Source organism: Chiloscyllium plagiosum, unplaced genomic scaffold (assembly GCF_037043375.1).
Source record: "Chiloscyllium plagiosum isolate Xiang-an unplaced genomic scaffold, Cpla_swu_hap1 HiC_scaffold_23, whole genome shotgun sequence".
Taxonomy (NCBI): domain Eukaryota; kingdom Metazoa; phylum Chordata; class Chondrichthyes; order Orectolobiformes; family Hemiscylliidae; genus Chiloscyllium; species Chiloscyllium plagiosum.
Window position 1 is genome coordinate 11,836,382 of NW_028270161.1, and position 19,624 is coordinate 11,856,005.

Below are 19,624 nucleotides of genomic sequence, written 5' to 3' on the forward strand. Positions count from 1 at the left end.
ATGCAGGGTTACAGGGATGGGGTAGGAAGGTGGGTCTGCGTGGAATGCTCTTTGGGAGTTCAGAATGAACTCGATGGGCTGAATGGCCTGCTTCCATACTATTAGGATTCTATGTATCTTATCCTGTGATTGTGCCATGTCATCCTAAACTCTCTAACCAAGGGGAACACAGATTCTTAGCATTTACCCTCAGGGCTACCAGCTCTCTAGGATTGGCCTGGAATCCTGAAAATGGACATCAATCACCTGTAGTCTTCTGGAAAAAACATAGAGAAATACTTTATTTTCATTTCTTTGAAGAGAATGGAAGAATATGAAAATGTTAGGGTAAGAAAATGGGTATTTGATAGACTAGCTTCATCCAATTGAGTCATGAGCCTTTCCAGTGGTGTACAGGGGTCAATTAGCTTAGTTGACTGGATATCTGGTGAGTGATGCCAACAGTGTGGGTTCAGTTCCCTCTTTTCAACCTCTCTCTTCACCTGAGATGTAGTGACCCTCAGGTTAAACCGTCACCTGTTCTTTCTCTCTCTCTGACACGTACATTTTTCTGTCTCTCTCATGAGAGAACAGCCCTTTACCAGTTGCTGTTGGAATGTAGTGATCCACAAGGTTGGGCATGTTGGTCAATCAGGGGCTGGTGTTCAAGGAATACCATTTGTTGTAGCTTCTGGGAATAAATGTTGTCTCAGTTGTTAACCATATCTACCCTGCCCAATTCTTTCAGAAACGTCACCCCTGCATCCAGTCTGTCCTGCACTTCCAATGAAATCACTTCTCAATCTTTATTTCTGCCCCTCCCATTATTTTATTTCTCATGGCACCAGTGACCACCTTACTCTTGCTTTCAGGGTCTAAGTCAATTCTGTGGATTAAATGTGGTCCAGGAACTGAACCACGAAGAGCCCCATTCATTAGCTGTGGTGTGATTCGATCTCTGCTGCAAATGGAGGGTGTTGTATGCTGAGACTTGATGTCAAAATTCATCGCAATGGCTTAATTCTTGATGCAAGCCATCTAAACTGGTCATGGTCTCACATCCCTGCCAGATCCTTCTAAACCTGAAAAGTTGTGTGCAGATTTAGAGACCTTGAAGCAAGATACGTATTCACCCCCTTGAGTATGCTCCGCAATACTAGATCATGCCTTATACTTTATCTCAACAACATATTCTAGTGCTTCCTCCATATCCCTTCATGTCATTAGTAAATTTGATCACTTGAGTACATTCAATGTTCTAATAATCATTGCAATCTAAGAAAAATGTCAATAGCTTTTCATGCTTCGCTGATGTGCTCACACAGCAATTGTGTCTGACGTATTTGTACAATGTTTTTATCTCCCTTCCACCTGACCACTCACTTTGAACAAATAAACTGAATCCTCAAAATTAGTGGAGCAATTGATTATTGCATTGGTTTAACATCCTGCTCTCCGACACACAGAGCATGTTAACCAGTTTGAAGCAGACAGATTGCAGTAATGTAAGGAAGAACAGTCATTGTGAGGTTTTAATGGGAAGATGTTGCAAAATCATGTCTCTGGCCCAGGGTTCCTTTTTACCTTGACTAAGTTTGTGAATGGAGCTCACAGTAAGTGGATGGACTCTCCTGTTTGGCATGTTGAATCATGCAACTGCACTTCTGGTATGAATTCCAAGAGTCTGCCGCTCTCCACCGGCTGCAAAAACTCACTTAAATCTGCCCTGCGTTGCTTGTTGGACAATGTCAGCAATGGCCTCATGCCCAGCTCTCGATTCTTCACCCCTATATAATCATCTCCACGTGCCACTTGGCTATAGGCCAGAAGGTGATAAAAAGGAAGACTTTCACAACCCAAGGACATCTCAAAGCACTCAACATCCGATGCAATATCTTCAATTTGTAAAGGCAAAATATGGTCATGTAGGCAGCCAATTTCAGTAAGCTTCTGTAAACAGTGTTGGGATTACGGGTCCATTATTCTGTTTGTCATCTGCAGTGATTTGTCAAAATGGTCTCACTTCCTTGAGCAACAAACTGAGAGGTTAAGTGCATTTAGCTCTGCAAATAGAAATTTGGCAATTTGCAGCCATTTTCTGGTCCTGCTAATTCTGCCTTCCCAGGAAGTAATGACAGAAACTGGGCAATGGTTTCCTGAGCAGCAGTAGTCCCCCAGAATTCACCGAGTGGCCATTATACAGTGGTGGAGAATGAACAATAGCAGATCAGGAGAGAGATTTAGAAGGGACCTGAGGGGCAACTTTCTCACGCAGAAGGGTGCTTCATATGTGGAATGAACTGCCAGAAGAAGTGGTAGATGCAAGTACAGTTGCAACATTTAAAACATATTTGGACAGGTACATGAATGGGAAAGGTATAGAGGGATATGGGCCAGACACAGGCAAGTGGGACTAGTTTAGATTGGGAAACTTGGTCAGCAGGGATGAGTTGGACTGAAGGGTCTGTTTTTGTGCTGTGTGAAAGTGAGGACTGCAGATGCTGGAGATCAAAGTCGAGAGTGTGGTGCTGGAAGAGCACAGCAGGTCAGGCAGCAGCAGAGGAGCTGGAAAACTGACGTTTTGAGCATGAGCTCTTCCTGATGAAACATCAAATCTCCTGCTCCTCAGATGCTTGCTGACCTGCTGTGCTTTTCCAGCACCACACTCTCAATTCTGTGCTGTATGACTCTATTTGTTATCAAATGGCTTCAAATGCACAAAGGGGACTATGTTCACACCATGTTCACGCAAATATTTGGAATCCCAATGAATTTTCTCTCCTTAGCCCTGGTGCGTTTATAGTCAGTCTTACTATTGGTCTTGCAGAGAGCATTGAACTCAAATTTGAATGCTTGGAATAGGGGCAAAACACTGTGCATGCTGACCATCCAAAACAAACAGAGAATTCTGGAGAAACTCAGCAGATCTGGCACCATCTGTGGAGAGAGAAACAGAGTTACTATTTTGTGTCCAGTATGACTGTTCTCCAGACCTTCTGAAGAGTCATACCAGACTTAAAATGTCAACTCTCTCTTTCTCTGTCCATAAATGTTGTCTAACCTGCTGTATTCTCTGTGTTTTGAGTTATTAAAGATTATACAGTCAAGCTGACATTGGTGCAGTACTGAGGGAAAGCTGCACTTCCAATGTGCTGGCCTTCATAGGGATTTTAATTGAGCCTATTTGCCCTTGGTAGCTGGCTGCAAAATGTTATGTTATCACCTTTGGGATAATGTCCTTTTCAAAACCCAACATCTAAATGAGCTCAATACCTGGATATTATTGCATGGCCACACATTGTAGTCTGCAGCACTGGGCCCAGAGAGTATCTGGGGAATACTCTTCATTCTGTATAATATATACTGTAAATAAACGCACCAAGGATCCTCAAGAACATGGAATCCACATTTCTCATTTGGATTCCACAAGCCTAATGGATCATAAAAGATCGATTTACTTGAGGAAGAGTGGGAGATTTCTCTTCAGTCCCTTGGCCAAAATCCATCTCTCAGCATCTAGGACAAGATAATCTGAGTATTTATCTCATTACTGTCTGTGCTAGACGCAAAATTACTACTACATTAGTCAACATTGCAAAATTGTCTACACTTCAAAAGAAAGTGAGTAATTGGTTTTAAAACACGTTGGAACCTTTCCATGTTGTGATGGCTGCTTTATTAGTTCATGTTCTATTGATTGTGTGTCCTTTGGTGTTCAGCACTGGCCACAAAGGCATCTGATAAACCCACAAGGTGTGGACTCTCAACAACGACGTTATGAATGGTAATCTCCCCCAGCACTGCTCTTCTTCGATCTGGTCATCACACAGTTGCTGCTTTACGTCCTTTCTGTGCATGCAGAAAATCAGAGAACCAAGTATTTGCTGTATCCCATTATCTAAATATTTTGGTAGCCCACAAACTCACCAACACACTAAAACAGCAGCTAATGAACTTGAAAGACCCTATACAGACAATAAGCAAAACTAACGTCATTTATAAAATACCGTGCGAGGACTGTAACAAACACTACATTGGACAAACAGGCAGAAAACTAGCCACCAGGATACATGAACATCAATTCGCCACAAAAAGACATGACCCTCTCTCACTAGTATCCTCACATATAGATGAGGAAGGACACCACTTCGACTGGGATAATATATCCATCCTAGGAGAAGCCAAACAAAGACATGCACGAGAATTCCTAGAAGCACGGCAGTCTAACGAGAACTCTATCAACAAACACATTGAGTTAGACCCCATCTACCACCCCCTGAGAAAAGGAACAGAAAGTGACTTCACCCGAGGAAATAACATCACCAAAGGAAATGACATCACCAACCCAAAGAAACCCAAACATATAAATAGAAAGCAGGAAGTTTCAGCATTTCTTCACATGAGGTCCACTGAAGATGTTACCTAGTAAGGTAATGAAACATCTGGAAATGAACCTTTCAGCTCAGAGCAAACCTACATCCAAAACCTCAACCTGAGCTACATATCTTCTCAAAACTCGCTATTATCCAACACCAGGTTCCAAACTCTGGGAAAGTGACCATGTACATACAGATTATAGCAGATAAATGTATTGTAAATGGCAAGATCATCTCTTAACTGGAGTAGAAACACAAAAATATAGAAAATAGGAATGGGTGTAGGCCATTCAGCCCTTCAGTATGATCATGACTGATCATTCAACTCAGTCCCCTGTCCCTGCTTTCACCCCTCCATTCTCTTTGATCCGTTAACCTGTCACATACAGACAGGTTGGTTAAGAAAGTGTTTAGCACACTTGTCTTCATTGCTCAGACTTTTGAGTATAGGAGTTGGGAGGTTGTATCGAGTTTGAACATTGATGAGGCCTCTTCTGGAGTACTGTGTCCAGTTCTTGTCACCCTGTTATAGGAAGGATATATTAAGCAGGAGAGGGTTCAGAGGAGATTTACTAAGATATGGAAGGGTTTGAGTTATAAGCAGAGGCCGGATTGGCTGGGACTTTCTTCACTGGAGCATAGGAGATTGAGGGATGACCTTATGGAGGTTGAGGAAATCATGGTGAATCAATTGCCCATTAAACTTCAACTGTTTTTTTTTGTTGTAGAGTATTCCACAGGCTCACCACTCTCTGGATGAAGAAATTTCTCCTTATCTCATTCTAAGTGGCTTATCCCATATCCTTAGACTGTGACCTCTGGTTCTGGACGGTCCAGTCATTGGAAACATCCTTCCTGTGTTTGTCCTGTTAGAAATTTACAGGTTTCAATGCGATCCTCCCCTCATTTTTTCTGAACTCCAGTGAATATAGTCTGAACTGATCTGCCTCTCTTCATATGTCAGTCCTGCCACTTTAGGAACCAGTGTGGTTTCACCAGTCAAGTGGTGGTCATTTAATGAGGGACTACATTGCGTTGAACTAAAGGATTTGCACTGAATTTAGACGTTTTTGAGGTGACGCCTCAGCATTAGCATCAGCAACACTGACTGAAACAGCAAGACAAATGTCAGAATTTTAGTTCCTGTTTCCAGTCTGCTGAAAGCATGCATGGAATCCTACTGAGGTGGGAGTGGGAGGAGAAAAATCCTTACAACCACAAGCCGTGCCATGGAGGGAAATAATAGCCCAGTGGCATTGCAACTGGACTAGCAACAGGCCCAGGTTCAAATCCCACAATGGCAGATGGTGGAGTTTGAACTCAAAAGCTGTTTAGGGCACCATAGTGGCTCAGTGGTTAGCACTGTTGCCTCATAGGGCCAGGGACCTGGGTTTGATCCCAGCCTTGGGTGACTGTCTGTTTGCACATTCTCCCCATGTCTGCATAGCTTTGCTCCAGTTTCCTCCCCCGATCCAAAGATGTGCAGGTTGGGTGGATTAGATTAGATTAGATTCTCTACAGTGTGGAAATAGGCCCTTCGGCCCAACAAGTCCACACTGCCCCTCCGAAGAGAAACCCACCCAAACCCATTGCCCTACCCTATATTTACGCCTGACTAACGCACCTAACACTGTGGGCAATTTAGCATGGCCAATTCACCTGACCTGCACATCTTTGGATTGTGGGAGGAAACCGGAGCACCTGAAGGAAACCCACGCAGACACGGGGAGAATGTGCAAACTCCACACAGACTAGCAGAAATCGAAACCAGGACCCTGGTGCTGTGAGGCAGCGGTGCTGTGAGGCAGCAGTGCTAACCACTGAGCCACTGCAGCCTTGAGAAATTCAAGGTTTAAGGAATAGGGTGGGATGCTGTTCAGAGGGTTGGCGTGGACTCAATGGGCCGAAAAGCCTGTTTCCACATTGAGGGGTTTTTTTTGTTATAGAATCCCTACAGTGTGGAAACATGCCATACAGCCCATCGATTCTATGATTCTGTGCTGACACTGATAGCAAAGTTGGCTGGAGCAGTGCAGTGTACCAGAAAGGGGTCTAGAATACATAACAAGGGAATTGGCACATTCAGGAAATGAGGAATCTGATCTGGAGGGGGACAGAGAAGGAGGAAGGAAGAAATTCAAAACAGTTCTTTGATGATCGTATTATATCACTAAGTCATTGCATCTCACTGATACCCCCACCCCCCATCCCCCATTCCCCTGAACATCATGTTCAGGATGAATATCAGAAAGGAAAACACTAAGTCTTTTCAGTCCAGTGAAAACTGATTCACAGTGACATGTGTAGGAGACTGGCTTTCAGTAAAAGCTCCATTAAAACAGTCTATGGCAAATTCAGCAGACGCTGGGGAGGTTTCACTTGTACTATTGTGTGTGAGGTCACAATGACATGAAGCTGTACAAAGTGATTCATTCATGGCAGTTACCATTTAAATAGAATGTTAAGAATTTCAATTTCAAAATTTGGCACTTGCTGAAACATGGAACATTATTAAGGTGTTTTAATTATTCCATTTCCAAAACCTTTCTACCAGTATTGTGCATATGCTGGCGTGGTTAATTAAGGTCTCAGATTCAGCTTGAAAGAAAATCGATTGTAAATCAAAATCACTTTTGTCTCACCCTGTGTAGCTCATTGGTCTTTTATCGTATGGTTTGATGCCACATTGTATTTGGTTTATTTATAGGCTGGTCGAAGTGAAAGCAAAGTCAAGATCAAAATGTGCAGGTTAGGTGAATTGGCCATGCTAAATTGCCCGTAGTGCTAGGTGCATTAGTCAGAGGGAAATGGGTCTGGATTGGTTGCTCTTCGGAGGGCCGGTGTGGACATGTTGGGCCGAAGGGCCTGTTTCCACCCTGCAAGTAATCTAATCTGTCCTCAATTTAGACTTAAAGTAGCACTCTTTATTTATTCATTAATACTAAGTATTGCTATAAATGGCTCTGATCTACTGAGTGTCATCCTCATGTTCATATCCATGTGGTGGTTTTTCTGAAAGAGCATCATAGTCTGCTTCCAGAGTGTCTAATGTTCTCCTATGTTCTAACTCCACCTACCCTATGGTACTTATACTCACTGATGCGCAGCTCTGTGATATCATCACAAGGTTTCACCAGGGGCGTCATTCCCTTCTCCAACAATTGGTGCTACCTTATTTGGAAAATTTGTGCTACTTTAGATGTTCCACTTCTGAAAGGAGGTTGGCGCTTTGGAAAAACATTGAGATCTGGCCAGGGCTTCAGGCCGGGTTTAGTGAATAAGGTCACTGATAAAGGGTCTACATTTCATCGAAGATAAGACATAGAGAAGGAGAAGCTATACAGGTCAATAAAATGCTGTAGGATGGTATCTTAAGTTCAGTTGTGGACATACATCCAGGATTGAAAGATACAAAACTCCGCTTCAAGAAAACAAATAAATTCAATAATTGTTCCTCCTGACTCATAACAGTATTCTCAAGCATTTTAACGATGTGATTATGCCTCTTTACTTTGCTCTTGAAGGGGATAAAACTCTCTATCCCATGACGATCATCAGAATTCACTGTTAGAGACTAGAGGACAATGTGAAGCAAAACTGAGCAGCAAAATCTAGCTTGGAGAATGGAATTCATTTAACTGCATTGTTCTGGTGACATGGAGATGGTATTCTTAAACTCTGCGCTCAACTTTCATTGACAGTTTGGAAATCAAGGTGAGATCACTGTCTTTCACTCCTGCCATCAAAACATGTTTGGTTTTGGTTTTAACCCAACTTTGCTCCTCTCAAGCTACAAGACTTCGTGTATTTTTGACAGTACAGACTTGATAGGCCAAATGGCCTGTTCTGTACTGTACAATTCTATGACTCCCATATATGCCTGTACCTTAAGCTGGCCACTAAAATGTTATGATTGTCCAAGCTTTGTTAATAATACAGAAATGAGAGAGTTTTTAATCATGGTGAAAATTGGAGTTTTTGACCTGATAGGCAGAGGACTGCAGATGCTGGAGATCAGAGCTTGAAAATGAGATGCTGGAAAAGCGCAGCAGGTCAGGCAGCATCTAAGGAGCAGGAGAATCGATGTTTCCTGAAGAAGGGCTTATGCCCGAAACATCGATTCTCCTGCTCCTTGGATGCTGCCTGACCTGCTGTGCTTTTCCAGCAGCACATTTTTAAGCTCTGATAGGAAGAGATCAAATGTGTGTTTATGGGATAGATAAAGATCCTATAGAAAGTAAGAATACGTAGAGGGTCAAATTAAAGCAGCTTTAGCAACATCCAGGCAGCATCCATACTTTGGGTGATAAGAGGCATGAGGAGGTGGTAATGTCACTGAGCTAAAAGAATCTCAAGTTCATGTTCTGGAGATATGAGTCTGAATCCCACCATGGCACATGCAATATATGAATTGTATGCAATAAAAAGAACTCTAGGGATAAAAGCTAATGGTGACTATGTAACCATTGTCAACTGTTCAAAGAAAATCTGGCTGACTCATGCTCTTTAAGGAAGGAAATCTGTTATCCGTAACTGGTCTGGCTACATGTGACTCAAAGCCCACAGCAATGTGGTTGACTCTTGTCGTCAGTGATGCCAATAAATGCTGACCCAGCCGGTGACATCCACGCCTCAAGAGTAAATAATAAACAAAGGTATATTTTGTGCCATACAGTCGGCAGGTAATGACCAGCACAAATAAGAGAGAATCTAACCAATCCTCCTTGATGTGTAAGTTTGCCTGTGACAAGAGATTCTACAAGGTGCAGCAATACTCATGTTATCTCCTGTGACATAGTGAACATGACGTGGATATCTTGGAACATTGACAAATCCAATGGATATTTATTGCACTGATTATGATATACAAGGATTGCATTTGCTAACTGGATGGCCGAATATTCGGCTGTCTGATCCTGAGATGAAAGCACTTCAGGAATAAATCCAGAGGTGGCATTTCAGAATGTGCTCTCCCAGTCTCTTGCAGTATTGCTCTCCGGCAGTTTTTCTCAGCAGTTTCTGCTAGACTTGTGCTGGCCAATCAGGAACATATGAATCGAAATTCCAGTCACTAGTGTGTGACAGAGAGGAGGAGGAGAAGGAGGAGGAGTTCTCAATCCTGGAACAGGAACCTACGGTATCCCAGTGTTCGGTAAATTAGAAATGCTCCTCTTCTTTCAGCAACTTTTTAGAAAATCCTTGGTTTTATCTCTAGTGTCTAAACAACAGAGATTATCTCTAGATAAGGCTGACTGTGTTATGATAGCCACAGGTATCCATGCCCAACCATGACTGACCCTTATCTATCAGTGTGAGATATAATTGCGAACCATTATTATATTGGATGCATATTTACTTATAATGTCATAAAGGTATATGAATATTTTGTGACATATTGCACACTCCTTGCTGAGGTGGGACTCCCATTCCAAACCTGAGGGTTACCCGATGCCTGCAATTTGGGCAGGATCCAGACCTGTGCAAATGGGACGGTTTGATGCCTACACTGCGATTTGTCCAGTGGTGAAATGGCCCTGTCAAAAAAAAACCTAACAGGCAACTTCGGTCAGTGAGTAAACCTGAATTGAGAGGCTGTGGATGCAAGGTGCATTTAGTCCATCTGAGGCTCTATTTGGTCCTGAGCATGCTGCTGTCTTGAAGGTAGATGTGACAGTAATAAAACAAATCAGGCCTTTCATTTGAGATGTTGAACCAAAGTCCCATTTCTGTGCAGGTGGCCAAAAAATGATTTGGCGGCACCATTTGAAAAAGAATGAGACTGTTCCCTCTGACCAACTTCCCCTCTCGATCATTATAATCAAAAGCATATTAACTGGTCATTCTCCCAACTTACGCTTTGTGAGGTCTTGGCTGAAGTGTTCGCTGCAAAGCAACAATAATTATGCTTCACAAGTCATTAATTGAGCATGAAGTTCTGCAGGCTGGGACTCTCTCTGTATAAACGAGAAGGTTGAAAGAGTCAACTGTAAAATTATGAAAAGATAATGTTTCCGCATGTGGGGAGTTGCAAAACTAATGGTCTTAAATACATAATAGCTGCTAATAAAACCCAACAAAAAGGTATCAATTTTGTTTTAAACAGAGAGGGATGAGAATGTGAAACCTGCACCCATAGACAATAGTAGAATAAAAAGCATACCTGTATATCATAGAACATTGTTAAAAATCTCACAACACCGGGTTATAGTCCAATAGGTTTATTTGGGAGCACCTGATAACCACCTGATGAGGGAGCGCGCTCCAAAAGCTAGTGCTTCCAAATAAATCTGTTGGACTATAACCTGGTGTTGTGTATTTTTTAACTATCATAGACAGTACAGTATAGAAGAATGTGATTGTTCAGGGAGAGCTCGGGATCCAATGGTTCAGGAATAGACTTTTGCATTGAAAATAATTGTGCTCACACAGTCCTGGATGTTGGACCAGCAGAGGGGTAATTCAGAACGAGTGTTTGGGTGAGGGCACATTAATTGAGGTGGTGTTGAGAATGAGCTGGATATCATTCAATTGCCTTATATCATGGCTGGCTGTTGGTCATGACTCTGTCAAATCTTCTGCTTTGCACCTGACGATCTTGCTAGGAAAGTGTGAATTCCCCATTCTCTCCCAAAGGCTGTGCATACTCTTGTCAAAGTGAATGAAAGCTGCCTCGTGCATTGTTGCATTAGGACCTTCTTTGCAGTTGATACTAGAAGCTGTTTACATTCTGTGTGAAAATTCTTTTTTTTATTAAAACTGGAATACATTGTCTTGTAGTATACAGTGATTGGATTGAAGCCCCAGCTGTTCACAGCCTCTATTAATGGCCTTAGACAATGAAAGCTTGGACAGAGTGTGACAGTTAGAATTGATTTCGTTAGGTAAGAGATGTTTGTGGTTTTGCTGATGATTGCAGAAGATTGACATTATATGCCCAGACTGCTGTTAAGATGCTATTCATCAGTCACCAGAATGAATAAATATTGTAAAAAGTGACATTACGTTTTGTGCTGAATCAGAATAACTCAGAATGTGTGGTGAAGATGCATCTAATTCTGAGTGACTAGCAAGTAATATAACCTCGATACTAATTTTAAACTAAGGGCTCAAGGAACAGAAAAACCAGGGTGTGGATGGGTATCTCTCTCTGAGATTTGCATGTTGAACCGCAGTTCAAATTCAAGATTCCTTGAAGTCCAATTTCTTGTTCTTTTTCGTTGCAGTGTGTGGACCAACCTATCTTTATTGCTTGTTCAAAAAAAAATGTGCAGCATATTGTTAATATAGACCACTGGGATGTCAATTGCCTGTACTAAGTCATTTTCAAGTGTAATTGTCCTGGGAGGAAATCCAGATGCATCATCTCTGCTCAGTAACTGCTGGTTTACTTGAAAACAACCAGCAGGATTTCTAGAATGGCAGTTTCCAACAGGCTGTCTTGTGATGAACAGTTTTGTCTTCACTGTATTATAGACTAATGCCTCCTGTCTGGAATTAGAGTCATAGAGTTGTACAGCATGGAAACAGACCCTTCAGTCTAACTCATCCATGCTGACCAGATATCCAAAATTAATCTGGTCCCATTTGCCAGCACTTGGCCCATATCCCTCTAAACCCTTCCTATTCATTTACCCATCCAGATGCCTAATAAATGTTGTAACTGTATCAGCCTCCACCACTTACTCTGGCAGTTCATTCCATACACGCACCACCCTCTGTGTGAAAAAGTTGCCCCGTAAGTCCCTTTTAAATCTTGCCCCTCTCACCTTGAACCTGTGGCCTCGAGTTTTGAACACCCCCAGTCTGGCAAAAAGACCTTGTCTTTTTACCATATCCGTGCCCCTCATGTGTTTCTAACCATTTTAAGGTCACCCCTCAGTCTTGAATACTCCAGGGAAAACAACCCCAGCCTCTTCAGCCTCTCCTGATAGCTCAAATCCTCCAACCCCAGCAACATCCTTGTAAATCTTTTCTGAACCCTTTCAAGTTTCACAACACACCTGTTTTATTTGGTGGTGATTGTGTAGACAGTTTTGAAATGGAAGGCTGCCTAATAACTGGTTAATCATACATCAAGCCTTTTTCTAATTATTCACCTCAGCCCTTTCATGTATAAATATCTGTGGTTGGGGAAGGCCCACGAGGGCAATGGTGTACTCACATATCAAATGTACGCCAAAGGTTCTTTGATATTTTTGTTTGAAAAGTAGTACTGACAATAATTAAGAACTAATTGAGACTTTTTGATCTGCTAATTTATTCTTGTATCTGTATACTCTATCTTTACTTTTTTATAATAGAAAAGTGAATTCTGTTTTTGGCCTGCACTAAACAGTTTTTTCACAAGCTTGAAAAGATATAAGTAGAGTTTGGGTTGTATATAATATTCAAATAGTTAAACACCCATTATTTGCACTCCGGCAATACTATCCCAGATGTGTTGTGTTATAGATTAAGCTTCAATTTTTATTGCTGCTTTGCTTGTTGATGTTGGCTTTTGTGTTGATCGCAAGGAGAAAATAATGCATAACAATGAGAAGTGTTTCTTTTAAACAAAAAAATCTTCTAGGATTAAAATCTCTAGTTTGTCTATCAATGGCCTTTAATTTCCAACTTTTTTTTAACTGTAATACCTTGTTCATATCTGCAGATGGATTTGAGCAGCAAATGTCAACAGTGCTCAAATCCCATTGGAAGAATATTTTTTAATTTAAAAAAAAGACTCTCCAAACTGTTGAGGTTAGAGATGATTCTCAGTCAATGATGGAGATGTTCTGGCCCATTTCTGTTCCTCACTCCTGAATACCTCTGTCTTCCAACTACCATTTTTCACCAACCATGGGAGTTGTCATAGTTGTAGACCACTCATCCCCTTGAGCCTGTTCCACTGCGATTCAAATAGATTATCAATGTTCTGTACCTTAGTTCCATTTACCTGCCTTGGTTCCATAATCCTTAACCAAAATCCATCAAATTTAGTTGGAGAGAATAGCATTATACCTGAGGGAGGGCACATCCCCAGTTGCTACGTAGGCGTGTTGGCCTAGCTATGAATTCAAATCTGCAAATCAGTGATGAGAGTGCAAATGCGAACAACAAAAAAAATGCACTTTGCTCTGTTCTTCTTATCAAAAGCAGACATTTTCCTTCATTATTTATTTTTTATTTTGTGAGTCACTTTGATCAATACGGTGGTCGAAGTAGTGTCGAGACTCCAGAAATGAAACCCAAGCCTTCCTCCAATAGCTTAGCATCCAGGATGTCTGACAAAGTTGATCTCTCTCTTTCTGCACCTTCTCTACAGCCATAACATTGCATTCCTCGCTCTCTTCTGTTACCCTAATGCACTTTGTATGGCATGATCTGCCTGTACTGCGCGCAAAACAAATCTTTTCACTGTACCTAGGTACATTTGACAATAATAAATCGAGTCAAACTGAATCCTGCCGGAAAACTGGGGACACATTATCAGATAACTATGTGAATAATCCGGGCGGACTACATAACATTAAACAGATTGCAACTGTCATCAGGGAACCTGAGGGAACAGAAATAAATGCCTCAACTCAGCAGGTATTTGTGATATTCTTGAACTTCGAATTCTAGTCTCATTATGAGGTTTATAAAATGAGTATGATTTGGGACTGTCTTTAAATTTAAGATATAATGGAGGGATGTGTGACCGTTATTGAAGTCTGCCAGATAATTCGAGATGAAAGAAAAGCTGAGGTGATAGCACTGAGAAGGTACACTTGAAGATAATGACACCTGTATTAAGGTTGGACACAGAATCTCTAAGTTGCAAGGAAAGTGTCAAGAATGTCAAGTTGCAAACAGTTGAACATTAAACTGTCCATTTAATTCCAAGATACGAGAGTTGAATTTTAACTACAGTACAACCTCGATTATCCGAACATCGATTATCTGAATTTCCGATTATCCAAACAAGATCTCAAGGTCCCGATGCTTGGGTAAATTGTGTTATCCAAACATTCGATTATGTGAATAAAATACTCCCCGTCTGTGACGTTCGGATAATCGAGATTGCCCTGCATAGTTAGCATTTCTGCCTAGATACAAAGCCTTGAGATTCACATTGTCCTATGGAAGGTTGCAGATAAAGACTTTCCCAAAATATCACTATAGTTTACAGATATTATTTAATGTCTGCCTTCACCTGAAAGATAGAGTGCAACTAAAGGTCAAAAATGGGAAAGGAAAGCCTCACTATAAAAGACAACTTACATTCTTAGAACTATCCAGCTGAGAAAAGAAAATAAAGTGAATAAATCCTCTGGACTGAAAAACAACTTTGGATTTAAGCTGGGAAAGTTCAGTATCTGTGTAAAGAACAGTGCAAAATATACCTGTGAAATATACTTTTTCAATTTGGCTAAGAATAAGGAGGAGGGTATTCCAGACGGTGGATTACAGTATAGGTCACCGACCAAGTCAGTGTTGGTTCAGTTTTCAATCATTTGTAAAGGCTGCATTTATAGGCAACCCTGCTAGCTGGAGCAATAAATGCGCATACGGAAATGCAGCACTGCAGCCTACTGCTGTCTGACAAATAATTTACTTTGGTCTTGCTACAGAGGGAACATCATGTAGAGTTGAATGTCGTACAGGAAGTGCAGCGAAATTGGAGAGTGTAATTGCAGGACTGGCTTGTCAAAGTTTATACATGTTGCAGATCAGCCAAGTTCCAACTAAGTGAAACTGTGTTCCTCTTTAGTTCCACACTCTTGTCATTTGAAGTGCTTTGTAAAAGAACTCTGAAAACATTTCGCATTCAACTGTGTTGGGTGTTTGAATTGCATTGTGTGTGTGTGTGTCTGTGCCTGCATAAAGAGGTCACAGTGACCATTTTTAATGGAAACGCTCACTTCATACAGTAGATGTCTTCGGTGAAATCTTGATATGTCATTCTTTTAGCTATTAGCTGGAAGTTTTAAATTTGTTCATACAAGTTATCAGTGTCTACTGGGATTATAACAATTCTCACTATAATAAGATGTAAAATTCAAATAAATGACTGCAGTGATGTACTAGGTACCAGATTTTAAAAGCTGTGCCAGTATACAATGTACAGCTATGATTATGATTAATGTGATACAATGACTTGCATTCTTTACAGATAAAGCAAAATTGTGATATTGTACACATTTCTGACAAATTCAACTGGAAGTGGTAATCGGACTGGTTTTGTGTAAAGTTAACATAATTCATAACTGAATCTGTGTGTGTGTGTGTATATGTCTATATATCTAGCTGGAGAGAAGAGATGGTTTTGCAGATAGCTCACACCTGAGTTGTTCCCCTAAAGTCTCAATCACTGAATCATTTTGCTCTGTCTTCACTCCTGCCTCACTGTTTCATTCTCCTTGAGGGTCATTTCACAATTGTAGTGAAAAGTTATCCTTTAATTACCTATGGATGGAGCTAGAAGTTGATCAGTCTGAACAGTACAGACAATCTAAACTAGCGAGCCATCTCATTTGCCATCTATGGGATCCTGTTGTGTACAAAATGGACGCAGCAATTCTTAACTAAAAATGGTCAGTGCACTTAACAGAAATTCAGTGTTTAAACAGTTTGCATTGTGGCAGGAATCAGCAACTCCTGTTGCTTTCAAGGATAGATGTGCATATTTCCCTTCCACCCCAAATAACTCTGCTTTATTTTCCTAAGACTGCACAGCCTTCTTTCGCTAATGTGACTCTCTCTATTGTGAGGGTGTCTGCAAACAAGTCCTCCTTCCGTTTATGCCCTTGGCTACTAGCCTTTCTGGAAAACAGAAGCTACAGTGTATAAAGGGGACATGAATCCCACTTATTTTGTACATCAGCAAAGCTGTATTGTAAAACTGAGGGAAGTCTCTATTCCAAGTCTGTCTGGTTCCCTGTGCTCTCATATTCTGTACGGTGAGAATCTGTGGGCTGGGTTTTCCATGGAGTGGCAGTCCACACAGATTGTGACTCTGCCTCTTTGGTATAAGAGGATGTTTGTTACCACTTATCAATCAAGAGATCATTTCATTGATTAGGTTCATCCACAGTATGTAGCTCGTTGAATGCACTCTTGCCTCTGAACCTTAAGTTCCTAAGTTCAAGCCCCACTCAAGGGTTTAAGTCCTTAAAAACCCAAGGGTGGCAATGCACTGCTATAAACAGAACTTGAAGGAGTATTGGAGGTGCTGTCTATCAGGTTAGACTTTATGTCAGAGCCACTTCAGGTGGATTTAAAGGATCCTAGGTGCCTTTCTGAAAAAGGACAGGGAAGTCATTCATAGTTTACTTGCTACTATTGATCCTTCAATTCAACATCATAAAACAGATTATTTGTTTTATTGTCATGCCAACCATGTTCATCATAAAAATATGTGTGGAAAACAGTTGATGTTGTGCAAGTGAAAGCAGATGGAAGATAGTCTCACACCCAAGGCCTTGTTGGTGAGGTAGCTAGAGTCAGATGACCAAATTCTGCTTCATAGATGCTTGCAGGTGTGAAATGAAGACTGTCAATGTTAATGATCAGACTGGAGAGCTAGTAGCCTAGGAAACTCTTCTGGGATTACCAAAACACCACAACAACTAGTGGCGATCAGAGCATGTCATCAGACACCAAAACAACAAATCTAAACTACATTTGATAGCTTCACGTGCTGCGTTTCTGACACTACTCTGACTCTTGAGAGTTGGGCTTTTCAGGCATCAGAGAGAGTGCGCCAATGTGAAAATGTCCCATTTTAAATCAGTTGCTTGCTGTGTGTCCACCATCTGTTGTAGCTGGAAAGATGTCGACTGACCTTCAGTAGGTAAGTGAGATAATGCAGTTCAGTTTATTGAGTCTCACTGACCAATTAGACCTAGTATTAGCTCACCTACCCGTGCTGAATTCACAGATTCCATCTAGGCTTGTGCAACATTTAGTCATAGATTCTTTCTTCACTCATTGGGAAGATGCTACCAGGATTCCCATTCTTATTGCTATCAGTCTCTCCAAAGAAAGTGGGTGAGAAATTTCACAAGTTTTGAGGAGCAACTAGGCTTATGACCTCTGCTTCCTGATGAAGGGCTTTTGCCCATAACGTCAATTTTCCTGTTCCGCGGATGCTGCCTGATCTGCTGTGCTTTTCCAGCACCACTTTAATCTAGACTCTAATCTCCAGCATCTGCAGTCCTCACTTTTGCCTTATGACCTCTGCTGCAAGTCTGGAATGTAACAATTTATATATAAAATGAGAAAAACGTGGAAGCTTCTTGGTAACGATAGCTGGAATGTAACGTCTTGTGTTCCGAATTAGAGGCACATGCGTTAACATCAAATATCTAATTCATATTGCCACAAAGATTCAAAATGCAAAAAGCATTGGTTTCAGCTGCAGGCCAAGTGAAGTTTAGCAGGTGAGCCATTTGCAGTCATTTGTTGCCAAAGAAATTAGATAAAGTTAGCAAGAGATGTTATGTGTCTCAGCTGGTATGACAGTGTACCTTTAAGAGAGACATACCTGATGATATGAGGATCTCAGACTCCATCTTAAGTCAGGTTACTTGAAGCATGATTTGCTGATAAAAACCATACTGCTCTTTGTAACTAAAATGTTTAATAATAACCCTGTCTGCCTGTGAATATAATATTCGTATATAACAGTGAGTTGTAATAAACATTCTGTTGGATTCTTCAAAACCATGTTTCCCATGTCCAGTTACATATGTTATCCATCATAACATTGCAAACTTGGGGAGACAGGCCGCCTACTTGCGGAACGTTTCAGAGAACACCTCTGGGACACCCGGACCAACCAACCCAACCACCCCGTAGCCCAACACTTTAACTCTCCCTCCCACTCCACCAAGGACATGCAGGTCCTTGAACTCCTCCATCACCAGACCATGGCAACACGACGGTTGGAGGAAGAGCGCCTCATCTTCCGCCTAGGAACCCTCCAACCACAAGGGATGAACTCAGATTTCTCCAGTTTCCTCATTTCCCCTCCCCCCACCTTGTCTCAGTCAAATCCTTCGAACTCAGCACCGCCTTCCTAACCTGCAACCTTCTTCCTGACCTCTCCGCCCCACCCCACTCCGGCTATCACCCTCACCTTGACCTCCCTCCACCTATCGCAATTCCAACGCCCCTCCCCCAAGTCCCTCCTCCCTACCTTTTATCTTAGCCTGCTGGACACACTTTCCTCATTCCTGAAGAAGGGCTTATGCCCGAAACGTCGATTCTCCTGTTCCTTGGATGCTGCCTGACCTGCTGCAATTTTCCAACAACACATTTTCAGCTCAGGTAAAGATACCCTTGCTGGAGGCAGAATCCACATCAAAACAATAAAATTTCCTGCAGAAGACTACAGATAAATCTTAATAGCGTAGAATGGCTGTATAATCATAAGCAGATTTCCTGTTCATTGCAGGAAGTGCTTTCAACAAGAGACTTCCTGTGTTGTACTACAGATGCTACTCAAATGGGAACAACACAACAGCAAGCATCTCTAATTCTGCAGTCTGGCTGAACTGAGTCCTTTGTCAGTGCTCGCTCTCCATGGCTAGGTCAGCAAGAATGACTCACCATAACAATCATTGTCCTTTCAGCTCACCCACAGTTTTAATTTACATTTAATTGTCCTTTAGAAAGGAATTTGAAATGTGCTTCATTGACGTCACATAAGCAAGTTTTAGAGAATACTTAGAGACATTTTGCTGCTCTGTTAATTGGATCTACCATTTATTCAGTTTTCACCATTACAAGTTCAGAAATCATGAATTAGTTTACACCTCATTAAAGCTGTATAAATTAAAGAGTGTATTTTCCTTTTGGGTCCTTCACAATTTTTGATAATTGTCCACATGTGGATTTTTATTCTCATTGTTATTTTATCCCCGTGCTTGTTTTATTTTGAATACATTAATTATTTTTTTATGCCACCTTTAAAACCTGTTGGGTGTCTACGTGAAGCAGTGACACTTGCCAGACTTTCATTTCTCCACTTAAGATGCTGCATTGCTCCTGGAACCAGTCCCTATTCCAGCAGCACCACAGTGTAAACACAGTGTCTGTCAGATAATGATACATGGTTCTCCTAAAGTGCCTATGAACTCAGTGGAATAAGGTTTCCTCTGTACAAGATGTACAGAAACACTTAATGTGTTTATAAAGATACCATTTCACTGTCTGAGGGCACAGTCGATCTTGTACTCTTGGACTCCTGTTTTCTAAAATTTTACAGCACTTTTCAATGCAAATCCCACTGGTAAAATTGG

At 41.4% G+C, this 19,624-nt stretch overlaps 1 protein-coding gene and 1 long non-coding RNA gene across 5 annotated transcripts in view; one reads left to right on the forward strand and one right to left on the reverse strand.

Moving 5' to 3' along the window:
• Positions 1–19,624, forward strand: part of celf2 (cugbp, Elav-like family member 2) — a 1,014,614-nt gene that overhangs the window by 519,681 nt on the left and 475,309 nt on the right. The gene's annotated exons all lie outside the window — the stretch shown is intronic.
• Positions 3,658–18,717, reverse strand: LOC148145809 (uncharacterized). Its single transcript, XR_015761203.1, has 3 exons — positions 18,520–18,717; positions 10,210–10,309; positions 3,658–3,828 (listed from the first exon to the last, which is right to left on the reverse strand). It is a non-coding gene; the product is annotated as an uncharacterized LOC148145809 (long non-coding RNA).